Here is a 13,471-nt window from a genome sequence, read left to right as displayed (position 1 = left end):
CTGACCTTCCCACTGACTGAAAAACTAGACCTCGGATAAGTGAATTCACCCCTCTGGGCCTCACTGCCCCCACTGAAAATGAGATGTTTGGACCAATCTTCAGATCTGTGATTCCCAAAGTGAGGAATGCAAATGTTGCTGGTGTGCAAGAGGATTTTAGGAGGTATGGAAACATTTTTTATTTTGATAATTAAATGTTTATTTCAGTGTGTATTAGATAAAAAAATATAACTAACCCTCAAACTTGTTATTTCACCAATATTTTACTTCAGCTATAGTAGGCATTTTTAAATGTTTAAATGAATTGATTTAAAGAAAAAATAATCAGATTCCATAAACAATCGGCCTTGGGTGTGGCCAGAAGTTTGAAAGTAGTGTGGAATACACTGACTGATGTTTGGGAAACAAGGCATTAATTTAGTTCCTTAAGTGAATGTTTTTTGAACTCCCTGAGAAAGCTTGGGGCTGTGACATCAATTTAGTGGATTGTAATCAGCATTTTTCTTATTAATGAAATAAAAATAGAAAAATACAGAATATATCAGAGCGTTCACACATGGTAAAGGTAAGCATTGCTTTGTGAAACTTTTCTGTGTTGTCACGGTGTAAATATGTTAATACTGAGAGTCGCTGTCCAGAAAGTTGGAGAAAAGTGCGTCCTGTGAGGCCGTGCCCATCTTTGAGTTTGTGCCATGACAGACAGTGGACAGCAGAGGTCAGGCAATCCCCGCACGGCAGCAAAGGCTGATCCTTAGCCCAGCAGAAACCTCAAGGGAATGCCAAGCGGCACAGAGGCCTGAGGCCAGGCCTGAGGTGACAATTGTTAACAGAAAGTCCAGCTCATTGGCCTTCAGGGGTGACCACTACTGAGAGCGACCGGAGCTCCACAAGCACCCTGGTCCCCCCCTACGGCGGGACACTCCAGGTGGCACCGCCGCAGCCACTTCCCGTCTTCCATCCCCAGATTGGATTCTCATCTCTGGACTTTCAAAATACCCTGGGGATGCTTCGGTGTCTAGTGTTTCTCAGACTAAGGCCCTGTGATTCGGGATTGGGCCCTAGCCGTGTTCATCTTGGAAAATCAAAGTATCTTCATGTTATGTGCCCACGCTGATTTAAGGGAACACTCTTCGTGTTTCACATCCCCTTCGCCTTGAGTACTGGAGACCACCAGCACGCGCTGAGCACTCGCTGTCCCCCAGGCACCGTTCAAAGCACTCCTGCTTTCCTCTCATCTGCGGGAGGTAGATGAGGACACTGGGGGGGCATAGAAAGGTTAAGTGATTTACCCCAGGTTACCAGCTAGGAAGGAGAGGAGCCAAGACCCACACCCAGGCTGGCTCCCCTACCTGTGCTCTTAACACTTGCGCTTGTGCTCTTAGCCACTAGCTTTTGCTGACGAGAGAGGGCTAGAGAGCCTTCCCAAAGCCTCTTCCTGCTCTTCCCAGTGTCATATCCAGTGGCCTCTTTGGTCCACATCCTCCCTGACCCTTCTGTCGCATTTGACCCCAAGGACCACCCCCTTCTGGAAATTTTCTCCCGCACTGGCTTCCATGAGCTGCGCTCTGGCCCAGTCTTCTTTCACTGAGTCCTCTGCCTGCCCCTGAAACCCTGCAGATATCAGTGGTCCCCAGAGTTCTTTCCTCAGCCTTCTTTTCTCACTGTGCCTACCTCACCCCAGCACTCATGGTGCCAACTGCTGCCTGAGTGCTGATGGCCTTCCCACCCAGACCTCTCTCCTGAGCAACTGGCCTGGACATCTTGCTCGTGATGGCCTAGGTTCATCTTCTACTCAAAATGTCCAAAACTGGCCCATCTGCCTCCTGTCCCAACTCCACCCCATAGTTTTGGGCATATTCCCACACACCTCTGCCTGTGTTTCCTCGGTGAATAACGTCATCTGCCCAGCTGCCGGGCAGAAATCTGTTACCTCTGACTTCTCACTATTACAGCCTCATACAAGTCAGTCCAGTGGATCTGTCTGCTTTGTCTCTTGAGACCAGCCATTGCCTTAGTTCAGAGTTTTGTCATCTCTCTGCCTGGTTTTCCTTTTCTCTCTTCTGATCCATCTCCAACATGCTACCAAAATTATGTTTTGTGAAACACATTTCACTCTTTTCGTTCCCCTCTTCCTCAAACACTTTCAGTGCTCCTGCACCTCCTGTGCTACGCCTGGCCTGGCCTTCAGTTCTCTGGCGTCTGTGCCACCAGGTCCCTCTAGGCACTCTGTGCTACAGCCGCTTTGTGCCTGTACTCACTCCTAAAAGCACACTTTCTGGGACCTGTTTCCAACTTATGCTGGGACTCCAGCGCCACTCCCTGAAGGAACAAGAGCGGGAACATAGGAATGGGAGAAGGTGAAACCAAAGCAGCTGCAGGACCTAGTGTTCTGTGAGGACGATACACCAGGTGTGGCTTATCCATTGTCCTTGTGTGACCAAGTGGGCACTTCTGGATGAGGGTGTGTCATGTACCAGCACCCTGTCAAGCACATTCGTGTGCAGGGCCTGCGTCCAATCCTGAGACCTTTAACTCAAGGCAGGAGCCTGGCTGTGATGCAAGAGATGCTATGATTCCCAGGAACCAGCATCATGACCAGGCCAGGCTCCCCATTGCCTCTCTGATCTCACCTCCTATCACTCCCCTTACCCCCAATTCCTTTTCACTTTATTTGCCTTCATGCTAATCCTTAAATATGCCAAGTTTATTCCTGCCTCAGGGCCTTTGCACTTTCCATGTATGCTGCCTAGAATGCTCTTCCCCAGATTTTTTAATGATTTGCCTCTTCATGTCATTTAGGTATTACATAAAACATTGACTTTACTGATTAAATACCCCCAACCCTTATTTCACATTTTTCCGTAGCACTTACCACAATGCGAATTTATTTTATTCGTTGCTTGTTTACTGTCTGTGTTCCCCACTGGAAAGGCAAGGACCCTGACGTGTTTGTCACTAGATCCCCAAAAGCCTGTAATGACACCTAGCACAGATCAGGTGTGTAATAAGTGTTTGTGGTAAACATGAGTGAGTGAATGAATGAATGGTCAGGATGAATTTCAGGACCCTCAGCAGTTTGGGCTCAGACTGAGACTGCCACTGCCCTCTGTCAGTCTGGGCAGGATTGGCTGGTGCTGAGCCCAGGTCTATAACAGGCTCAAGGGTGAGGAACTGGGGGAGGCCAGGTGAACTCTCACATTTACCCTTGGCCCTCTGATGATCCTTCTGCCAGGTAAAATCCTGCCTGTCCTCAAGGCCCTGCTGCATTTCCACCTCCCCAAGGAGCCTGGCCTGGTCCTCCACCCCACCCTGAGCCCACTTCCTAAGTGTTGTCACTCCCCACTGCAGCTCCCTCTTTTTACGGCACCCACGTGATTGCTCTTTAAATTACTCCTCATTGTTTACTCCTGTCTCTCCCATGAGACTGAAAGCACATCAAGGACAGGGACTATCACAGAGCCTCTTTGTGTTCAGTAACTATGCCTAGACCGAATGGACAAGGTTAGGTGTGTCTGGACACAGGCATGATCACTGAATGTTCTCAGCCCCTGTAAGGCAGGGCATCCCCTGGCAGTAATCAGGGAGTGTAGCTTCTCTAGAGCACAATTAAGGGCACATTTGGAAAGCCATACAGACTTTGAATAAAGACAGAATTGTTTGGTGACAGACGCTCACTCATATACTACATGGTCGTTTCCCCTTCTTTTTATTCACCCATGATTTACTGAAATCCCGCCCAGTGATTCTGAGATGGCCTCCAGGAGCTAGGGGAAGACATAAACGGGAAGATTCAAGTTCAGAATCAGATCTGTGCCTACCGTTGGGGCAGGCCAGGAGGGGTGACCCCACGATCCCTCCCTCCCTTTGCCTTCAGTCTGTTATAAATTGCCTTCACCCCGTGATGCTTCAGCTGGGAGTCCGGACTTGAACTGGCTTAAACAGATTGCTGTGCTTGCAAATAGCAACGCACTTCAGAGCCTGCAAAATCACTTTATCACTTTTCTTAAATGAAGATCCAACTCTACCATGTCTGTTCTGGTTTGGCTTCTTGGTCATAACCTTGGAGTGACTCAGCGGGCATCACCCAGACTCCCTGGGGCCACCAGAGTGAGCTGGCCAGGTGGGCAGCCTCAGCTGAGACTGTCTCCCAACCAGTCTGAGGTCTGCGGATTAGGCTTCATGGTTGGAGAGCTCCAGACAGGGAGCGGCAGGGTAGGTCCCTTGGGAAGACAGGAGTGTGTCGGGAGTCAAGGAGCACTGTTCACCAGCTACGGCGGGCCGCCCAAGCATCCAGGTGGCTGTTTTATGTAATTATTACTTTTTATGTACAGATAGTTTTACTTTTGTTTATTTGCACATACCATGGTCTTTGTATTCCCTATTTGCAAAAATATTCACAGCGGCCATACTATAGCATGTTGGACATGTGGATAGCACTGCACTCATCATCTTTTATGTACAAAGCTGTTATTTTTCTGTTGAATTATTTCCTTGCAATCCATTCCCAGGAGTGGAATTACCACGGGAAATGGGATGAACGTTTAAATAGCTTTAGAGCCGTGTTGCCCAATTCCTTCCCTAAAAGGCTGTGCTTATTTATGGGGCCACTGACAGTGTGTTTAAGCAGCTTTTTCCACAGCCATGGGAGCATGAGATGTTATCATTTCCTAATGTGTGCTAATTTCGGCGGTGTGGAGTGGCACATCGCTACTCCAGCGTGCGTTTCCCTGACTGCATCGAGGGTGAGCCTGTCGTAGGTACTGGTCCTCTCTTGCGATGGCCTTCCTGCTGCGTCGCCGGCCCTGTGTGTCTGTCTCTCTCCACCTCCCTGCCTCTCACTGACTGTCGGCCTCATTCTCTAAGCCTGTCTGTCTCGTCTTTCAGCCTCTGAATCCTGTCTTTCTCTGGTTTCTAACTGGGCAGACATGTGGCTGATTTGTGAAGGTCCTAGATGAGCCCTGACAAGCTGCTGGCTGGACCTGGACACTGGCCCCTGGCCTCTAAGGCCTCCCTCCCCAGTGAACTCAGACGAGGCCCTTCCTTCGAGCGGGGGCTCATCTGGGCTGACCTCCCGAGAAACGGCTGGTAATGACCAGGCTGTCCGTCAGGGATCTCCTCCAATGATGTGTTCCAGGCTCTCCAGCCTCAGGACAACTCGCCAAACAGACCTGCACGTCCTGGCAGTTGGGAATATGTGATCTGACAGAGCCAGTGAGTGGGGCCCCCAGAGTCCAGACGTGTGGACAGCAGAGGGGCCCACAGCGGTGACAGCAGCTTGACCTGCCTTCCTGCTCCAGCGAGCCCCTTGCCTGAAGTGGCAGAAAGAGCTCACCTCTCAGGCAGAAAACCCACTTGGCCCCAAGTGGATAGGGAGCCCCCAGCACTCCATAGTGTGGCAGGGTTCATGGGCACTTGGGAAGATTTCAGAAAGGCAGCTGACCTCAAGGGAAGCTGTGCAGGTGCCCTTGATGAACGCCCGTGATTGGTGGGTTGCTGAATCCAGGCTCCGGACCTGCCTGCTGCCACTTGTCACGGAGGCAGACAGGCCTTGAGAGTTCGGGCTCCTGCAGTCACCTCTCAGACTCCATGGATGGTCCTAGCACATTAGAATCCAAGAGATTGTTAAAAGCCAGACAGGAACTCAAACATCAAGTTTTTTACCCTTTCACCTAATATTCTTAACACTCAGCTGTTTCTTTTTTTTTTAATTAATTAATTTATTTTTGGCTGTGTTGGGTCTTCGTTGCTGCGCGCAGGCTTTCTCTAGTTGCAGTGAGCGGGGGCTGCTCTTCGTTGTAGTGCGAAGGCTTCTCATTGCGGTGGCTTCTCTTGTTGTGGACCACGGGCTCTAGGCACGTGGGCTTCAGTAGTCATGGCGCACAGGCTTAGTTGCTCCTCGTCATGTGGGATCTTCCCGGACCAGGGCTCAAACCCATGTCTCCTGCATTGGCAGGCGGATTCTTTTTTTTTTCCTTTTTTTTTTTTTTTTACATCTTTATTGGAGTATAATTGTTTTACATTGTTGTGTTAGTTTCTGCTGTATAACAAAGTGAATCAGCTATACGTATACATATATTTCCATATCCCCTCTTGCGTCTCCCTCCCACTCTCCCTATCCCACCCCTCTAGGTGGTCACAAAGCACTGAGCTGGTCTCACTGTGCTATGTGGCTGCTTCCCACTAGCTATCTATTTTACATTTGGTAGTGTATATATGTCAATGTCACTCTCTCACTTCGTCCCAGCTTACCCTTCCCCCTCCCTGTGTCCTCAGGTCCATTCTCTACGTCTGCATCTTTATTCCTGTCCTGCCCCTAGGTTGTTCAGAACCTTTTTTTTTTTTTTTAGATTCCATATAGATGTGTTAGCATACAGTATTTGTTTTTCTCTTTCTGGCTTACTTCACTCTGTATGACAGACTCTAGGTCCATCCACCTCACTACAAATAACTCAACTTGGTTTCTTTTTATGAGCTGAGTAATATTCCATTGTATATATGTGCCACATCTTCTTTATCCATTCATCTGTCGATGGACACTTAGGTTGCTTCCATGTCCTGGCTATTGTAAATAGAGCTACAATGAACATTGTGGTACATGACTCTTTTTGAATTATGGTTTTCTCAGGGTATATGCCCAGTAGTGGGATTGCTGGGTCATATGGTAGTTGTATTTTTAGTTTTTTAAGGAACCTCCTTACTGTTCTCCACAGTGGCTGTATCAATTTACATTCCCACCAACAGTGCAAGAGGGTTCCCTTTTCTCCACACCCTCTCCAGAATGTATTGTTTGTAGATTTTTTGATGATGGCCATTCTGACCGGTGTGAAGTGATACCTCACTGTAGTTTTGTTTTGGTTTTTTTTTAAATTTTATTTATTTTTTATACAGCAGGTTCTTATTAGTTATCCATTTTATACATATTAGTGTATATATGTCAATCCCAATCTCCCAATTAATCCCACCACCTCACTGTAGTTTTGATTTGCGTTTCTCTAATGATTAGTGATGTTGAGCATTCTTTCATGTGTTTTGTTGGCAATCTGTATACCTTCTTTGGAGAAATGTCTATTTAGGTCTTCTGCCCATTTTTGGATTGGGTTGTTTGTTTCAACATAATGAAATATTCTTCATAAACACTTTTAATTCCTGAATAAGAGTTTTGAGTGGACACACCATAAATACTTACTATTATCCAAATGTTGGGCATTTATGTTTTTCATTTTTCAAGAATGTAAAAACACACTGGAAAAAAAAAAAAAAAACGCTGAGGTAAACATCTTTTAAGTATAAATCTTTTGTCCACAATTTGAATTTTCCCTTAGATTAAATTCATACTCATAGGAGTATAAACATGTTTTTAGTCTTTCTATTTTGCTTTCCAGAAAGGTTGAACCAATAACACATGCCTAAAACAAACAAACAAACAAAAAAAACACATGCCTATCTTACTACACACAACTACCTGAAGAAATATCATTTTTTTAAAAATTTACTTATTTGAAAGGCAGTGAGTCTGTTGCTTCCTTTTAATAGATAAACTGAGACTCAGTGAGGAAAAGACACCTGCCTGGGGTCACCCCAGGAGTGTGTTATCTCATTCCATCCTCACAACCTACGATAGTGGGGAGCTAAAGCACACAGATGGGGTAACCTGCCCAGTCTCTCACTCAGCTCATGAGACGTGGAGCCTGAGTTTAATCCTACACAGTTGGAACCTAGGGCCCTTCACCTCTGTTCTGTACTTCACCTCTGTTCTTTGGCTGTTCTTCGTTCCCAGATATGATGCTGAAAGGTGGTTTGGGGCCAAGACCTGAAAGAACTTGGAGTTTGGATTTACCCTGTAGACAGAGGGGCACCATTAATGGGTTCTTAAGCCTCAAGACTGTGTTTTACAAAGATGTTTCTGGTAGACTGGCTGGGAGAGGCTGGCGACAGGGAGGTTGGTTGGGGAGGTGCAGCACACAGATACTGTGAACAACAAAGAGGCCTGCACAGACCCATGCGCACGTGGGCTTGTGGGTTATGGGCCGTGGGCAGTCGGGAACATTAGGGGTCTGGGGAGGCTTCCTCCTGTGCCCTTTTCACTGGGCAAGGGCCATTTTTATCTGCTACACGTCAGGCAGAACCTGTGCCAACGGCCAAAGACTCCACCTCAAATCTAGCAAATAAGAGAGAGGATGGTATGGATTACGTTATATTTAAAACAAGCCCACACAATGCCTGTAATTTTTTATTCTGACTCCGTAATTATAACTCAAGACCAGTCAGATCATAGTTATCCCCACACCGACCCGCTGTTGAGACACATTGAATTAAAGGCTTTGCTGCTTCTGCAGATTCTATTTTAGACGCCAAGCACTGGCAGGTAACCGGCCTTTCACAAGGCTCGTCTTGGTGGAGCCCCTCTCAGGGCAGCCTGCGCGAAGGCCAGGTCAACACTGGGCTCTTGAAAAGACCACCGATACTTGTGATGCTTTGCCCAACCTGAGCCTCAGGCCTGAGCCAGGGGCCTGGAGAGCCGAGGGAGCACCATCCTTGGAGCAGGCCAGCCTCCCTTGGTCAGGCCCATCTCAGAGCCTCTGCACTCTAGAAGATTCCTGAATGCTGCTCTCCCCCAGACCCTGACGAGGGTCCCAGGGTCAGATAGGCAAAGCCCTGGCTCTTGGGCACAGTTGTCACAGATAAGCTGTCATTGCCATTGCTCAAAGGGGCCTAATTTAGAAAAGACGAGAAAAAGGAGCACAAGCCAGCCATGCTTACACAGGCAGCCCCTGTGACTAACCAGGCCTAGGCTAATTAAGGCCCTCTCCCCATCTTGGGATCCACCAAAGAACACCACCTGTCAGCCTCACGAAGACGCCCCTGACAGAGCAAGAGTGGGGTTGGGTCCCTCCTCACAGACCTGAAGCCCCACTGCCCCTTCCTCCACGTGGCCCCTCACACCCAGTCCTGCCTCCAGGGAACCCTGTGGGGGAGATAGGCCAGCTCCCGTTCGTCCATAAGCTGCAGGCAGGCCTGGGCTCTGTCAGAGGGCCTTCACGTGTATCCCATTTCCTCACATCTCGTAATCATCTCTTTAGACGTGAGGAAGTGGAGCGCGGAGAGGTAAAGTGTGGGGCTCCAGGCCACCTAGGCCATATGTGAAGGGGTGGTAGCTGGAACCCACTTGTCAGACGCCCCCAGATCACACGGCTCGTCCATAGGCAGCTTGCCTGAAACCACCAGGCCTGCTCCCAGCTGCTGCTTGGTGGTTTCACACCCCCGGCAACTTGCTAAGCACTTGGGCCCAAGAAAGCCCAATCCCAGTACCTGTCTTAGCACAACTTTCTGCAGCACACGGCTCCTCGCCTCAGCCAGCTCCTTGCACAGACCCTTGCTCTCGTGTCCCACCGTAGAACGGACAGTTCCTTCCTCAGGCCTTTGATGCATCTTGTACTTCTATTTTGACATTTAAGACATTATTGTCACCATTCACATGACTCTCCTACTAGACTTCTCGGGGCAGGGCCTGTGTCCTGTCTCTTTGTTACTAGTTTGACACCTGGCACATAGTGGCTGCTTGTTGTTTGGGTTTTTTTTGGGGGGGTTTTTTTGGTTTTTATTTATTTATTTATTTATGGCTGTGTTGGGTCTTCATTGCAGCTCGCGGGCTCTCTCTAGTTGCAGCGAGCGGGGGCTACTCTTTGTTGCGGTGCGCGGGCTTCTCATTGCAGTGGCTTCTCTTGTTGTGGAGCACGGGCTCTAGGCGCGCGGGCTTCAGTAGTTGTGGAGTGTGGGCTTCAGTAGTTGTGGCTCGCAGGCTCTAGAGCGCAGGCTCAGTAGTTGTGGCACACGGGCTTAGTTGCTCCACGGCATGTGGGATCTTCCTGGACCAGGGCTCGAACCTGTGTCCCCTGCATTGGCAGGCAGATTCTTAACCACTACGCCACCAGGGAAGTGCCTGCTTGCTGTTTGTTGCAAGAAAAAAGGAGAGTCTGAAAAACTATTCATCCTTCAAAACTATGCCTAGGATAGGTGCTGGGAAGGCTTTCCTGATTCACACAAGCTGAGTTAACCCCGTCTGCTCCTATACAATCAGTAGGAGGATTGTTTACTTGGGTACACCTTTGGGGGGCAGGGATGGAAGCCGATTCTCCCTGTGACCCTGTCTCTCAGCACAGAGCAGGCATCTAGCAGCGGTCAGTAAATGTAGAACTGAATTGCTCTTTGCTTCACAGTCCCAGATAAAGGGCACCATGACCTGAACCAGCCAGCCACCCAAGTCACCAGGCTGAAACCACCGAGGGCTGGCATGCCAGGGATGTTTGCTGAGGAAGGGAACGCCAAAATAAAACCTAACTTTAAAAAAGAAACACACCCAGTAGGTGTTCTATTTCTATGAAAATCAGCTCTGTTTTTAGGTAACTGCCATCCTGCCTCACCTCCCCAAGGTGAGCCCTGCCTTCCCACAGGGCCCCTCTGCACCCCACCCGGTAATCATGGCCTTACCTGCCCCCATCCCCTCCCCTGTTTGCTCTCTGGGGTTTCCCTCGATTGCAGCGTGAGAGCTTCCAAACGCCCCAGAGGGCTGTCTCATGCCTGGGCCCGGACTCCCTCCCTCCTTCCCTGACCTGCCCTTGTCAGGGCCCAGGCCTTGGGGGGTGGGGGAGGGACAGGGCAGGGAGTCAGCCCCTTAACTGAGCCAGAGCCGGGCAGCTTCACAGCTAGGGGCACAGGAGCCAGGCCCTGCCCCTCCCAGGTCTCTGTCAAGCCAGCAGGGGCCCACTCCCTAGTTCAGACAGAACTCGAGGTCTGCATGGTGCAGTGAAGAGAACGGGGCTTTGTTGTCAGGCTTGTGGTGCTGGGCCTGGGCCTGGCTCCTCCTCCTCGGCTGCCAGCATCTAGGCAGGTCGCCTACCTCCCACCGTCTCCCAGCTTCAGACCCCTCCCTGGCCAAATGGAGCCGGACCTGCTGCACTGGTCTGCTGAGGGCCACGCCACGACGAATTTCTCGCAGGGTGAGAAATTTGGATTGGAGAGCAGCAACTCCATGCTTCCTGTGTGCTCATCAAGAATCAAGCTCGGGGACTTCCCTGGTGGCGCAGTGGTTAAGAATCCACCTGTCAATGCAGCAGACACGGGTTCGAGCCCTGGTTCAGGAAGATCCCACATGCTGCGGAGCAACTAAGCCCGTGCGCCACAACTACTGAAGCCCACATGCCTAGAGCCCGTGCTCCGCAACAAGAGAAGCCACCGCGATGAGAAGCCCACACGCCGCAACTGGAGAAAGCCCGCGCAGCAACGAAGACCCAACGCAGCCAAACTTTAATTAATTAATTAATTATTTAAAAAAGAATCAAGCTCCAGCACCCCAGCCCTGTTCTGTGAGCCTCCTTCTGGCTCAGCCTCGCCTCCTCCGTCAGCGCCCTTGTCCCAGTCGCCCTGGAGCCTCAGGGAGCACCCCACTCGCTGGCGGGCTCCCCGCTTCTCGCGGAGGGCTGGCAGGGTGAGCGACCCTCGCTGCCCGGGCAGCTGCCCCGGCCGCCAGCCAGATTCTAGGAGGAGGCCAGGGCAAGCCTGAGGCGGGGGCTGGGGCTGAGGCTCACCGTCCTGGGAAACTTGTGAGCCTCCCTCACAGCTCAGCGCTCGGGCAGGCATCCAGCTACCCACAGCTGCGGTTTCCGGAGAGCCGGGCCTCCCACCGCAGGGACAGTAAGCTGAGAAGCGCTGGAGCTATAAATGTGCAGTGGTGAACCATGGGACATTGCCGCAGCCCCGCAGCGGGCAGGAGCCCCCCCCCCCCCCCCCCCCGCCGCCTCCCTGCCTCGCGGCAAGCTTCAGGCCCCGCCAGGCCTCTGAGACAGCCCAGGCCTGTCCACCGGCTCCGCTCTGGGCTCTGAGCAGGGCTGCTGCCCCACTCCCACGCCCGGGAGGTCCCAGGCACAGTGTAAGGCCCGGCTGGGGGCAGGGCAGGCAGGACGCCACACAGCACTTTGTACACCAGCGGTCAGGGCCTCTGGGCTTACCTCACAAGCATCATCTTATTTTATGTTGACTTACGCAGAAGGAGGGGGGCCCGTAATCGTTTTGAAGCTTACTGCTTCTAAAGGTCTCACTCCTCCCCCGGGTGGTACCGAGTCAGCTTCAGATCCATCTGGAGGCTACCTTGGGCACAGTCAGGGTGACCTTGGGGTGGACCTGGGGCTCATGTGGTCCTGATGGGCATCCTCATAGGCCCTGCCAAAAAGGAGGCCCCGGGAGCGGCAGCGATGCCTGATAGCATAAGACCAGCCGCTTCACCAAGTGCCCGCCCTGTGCCCAGCCCAGAGCTCTCAGACCATAGAGGGGTCGTTGTTTCACAGGCGAGAGACCACACCCAGGGAGGAAGTCCGGAGCTCGGCTGTGCCTCAGGTCTTACCACCACTCCCACACTTCAGACCTGGGCAGGAGTGTGGTGCAAGGTGGGGAGCAGGGGCCCATCTGGAAGGGTCTGGGGAAACAGAGAACAGGAAGGAAGCCCCCTCTTTCTCTCCTCTCAGAGCCTGTCAAGGACAGGCCTCTTCTCCAACACCCCTACTCTGCTGGACAATCTGTCCCCTAGCACAGGCCCCTGCTGTTAGGCTAGGGAGCTGGCCAGGAAAGGAAAGTCACCCTCAGTGTGTCTGTCACCTGCCCCACACGAGAGCTCAGAGGTGAGCCCTTGGGTCTCTGGGGAGGCCCCACACAGTGGGATTGTCTTGAGCGATATCACTTCAATATCCCTTAGCTGGCGCCCCTCAGGGAGGTGGACAGAGATGGATACCTAGGGAGTGCCATCAGCCACGGTGGAGGGCCTGCCAGGAGGAAGCACTCTGGGCTGGGTGATGGGGAAGAGAGACAGCGAGGGCTTCTAGACATGACCCCAGGCCCAAGGGTCACTGGCCAGGGAAGCAGCTGGCAGCCTGTCCTCACCCCGTGTGAGTCAGGTATTTTGGCTTCTGAAGTCCACAAATGGGAAAAAACAGGCTGGGCAAATGTTTACTGCAAAAAACATTTAGTATTTCTTATTTGTAAGAAACTCGAAAACTTTACAGGAGGATATAAAAGTTTAATATATGGAAAAATAACATTTTGTTGTGTAGGATGGATCAATATTATAAAGATGTCATTTCTCATCTAATCTATAAACCTATTCTGATTCATTGAGTCATCTAATACGTATTGAGCCATTACTGTGTACCAGGTGTGTTCTAGGCACAAGGAATACAGGATTGAACAAAACAGGCAAAAATCCCTGCCTTCGTGGGGCTTACAGTCTTAAAGATGGGAGAGAGATAGACAAACAAAATAAAGAACTAAAGAAGTAAATTATATAGTACACTAGATGAAAAATGCAATAGAGAAAAATCAAAGACAGTATAGAGAGTGTGGGGCGGGTGGGGAGTTATAATTTAAAACAGGCTGAGTAGTAGTAACATTTGAGCAGAGATTTAAAGGAGGTGATGGGGCAGGA

This window comes from Balaenoptera physalus (genome assembly GCF_965194825.1).
Source record: "Balaenoptera physalus genome assembly, chromosome: 20".
NCBI classification, from domain to species: domain Eukaryota; kingdom Metazoa; phylum Chordata; class Mammalia; order Artiodactyla; family Balaenopteridae; genus Balaenoptera; species Balaenoptera physalus.
Note: the sequence above shows the minus strand (reverse complement) of the source record.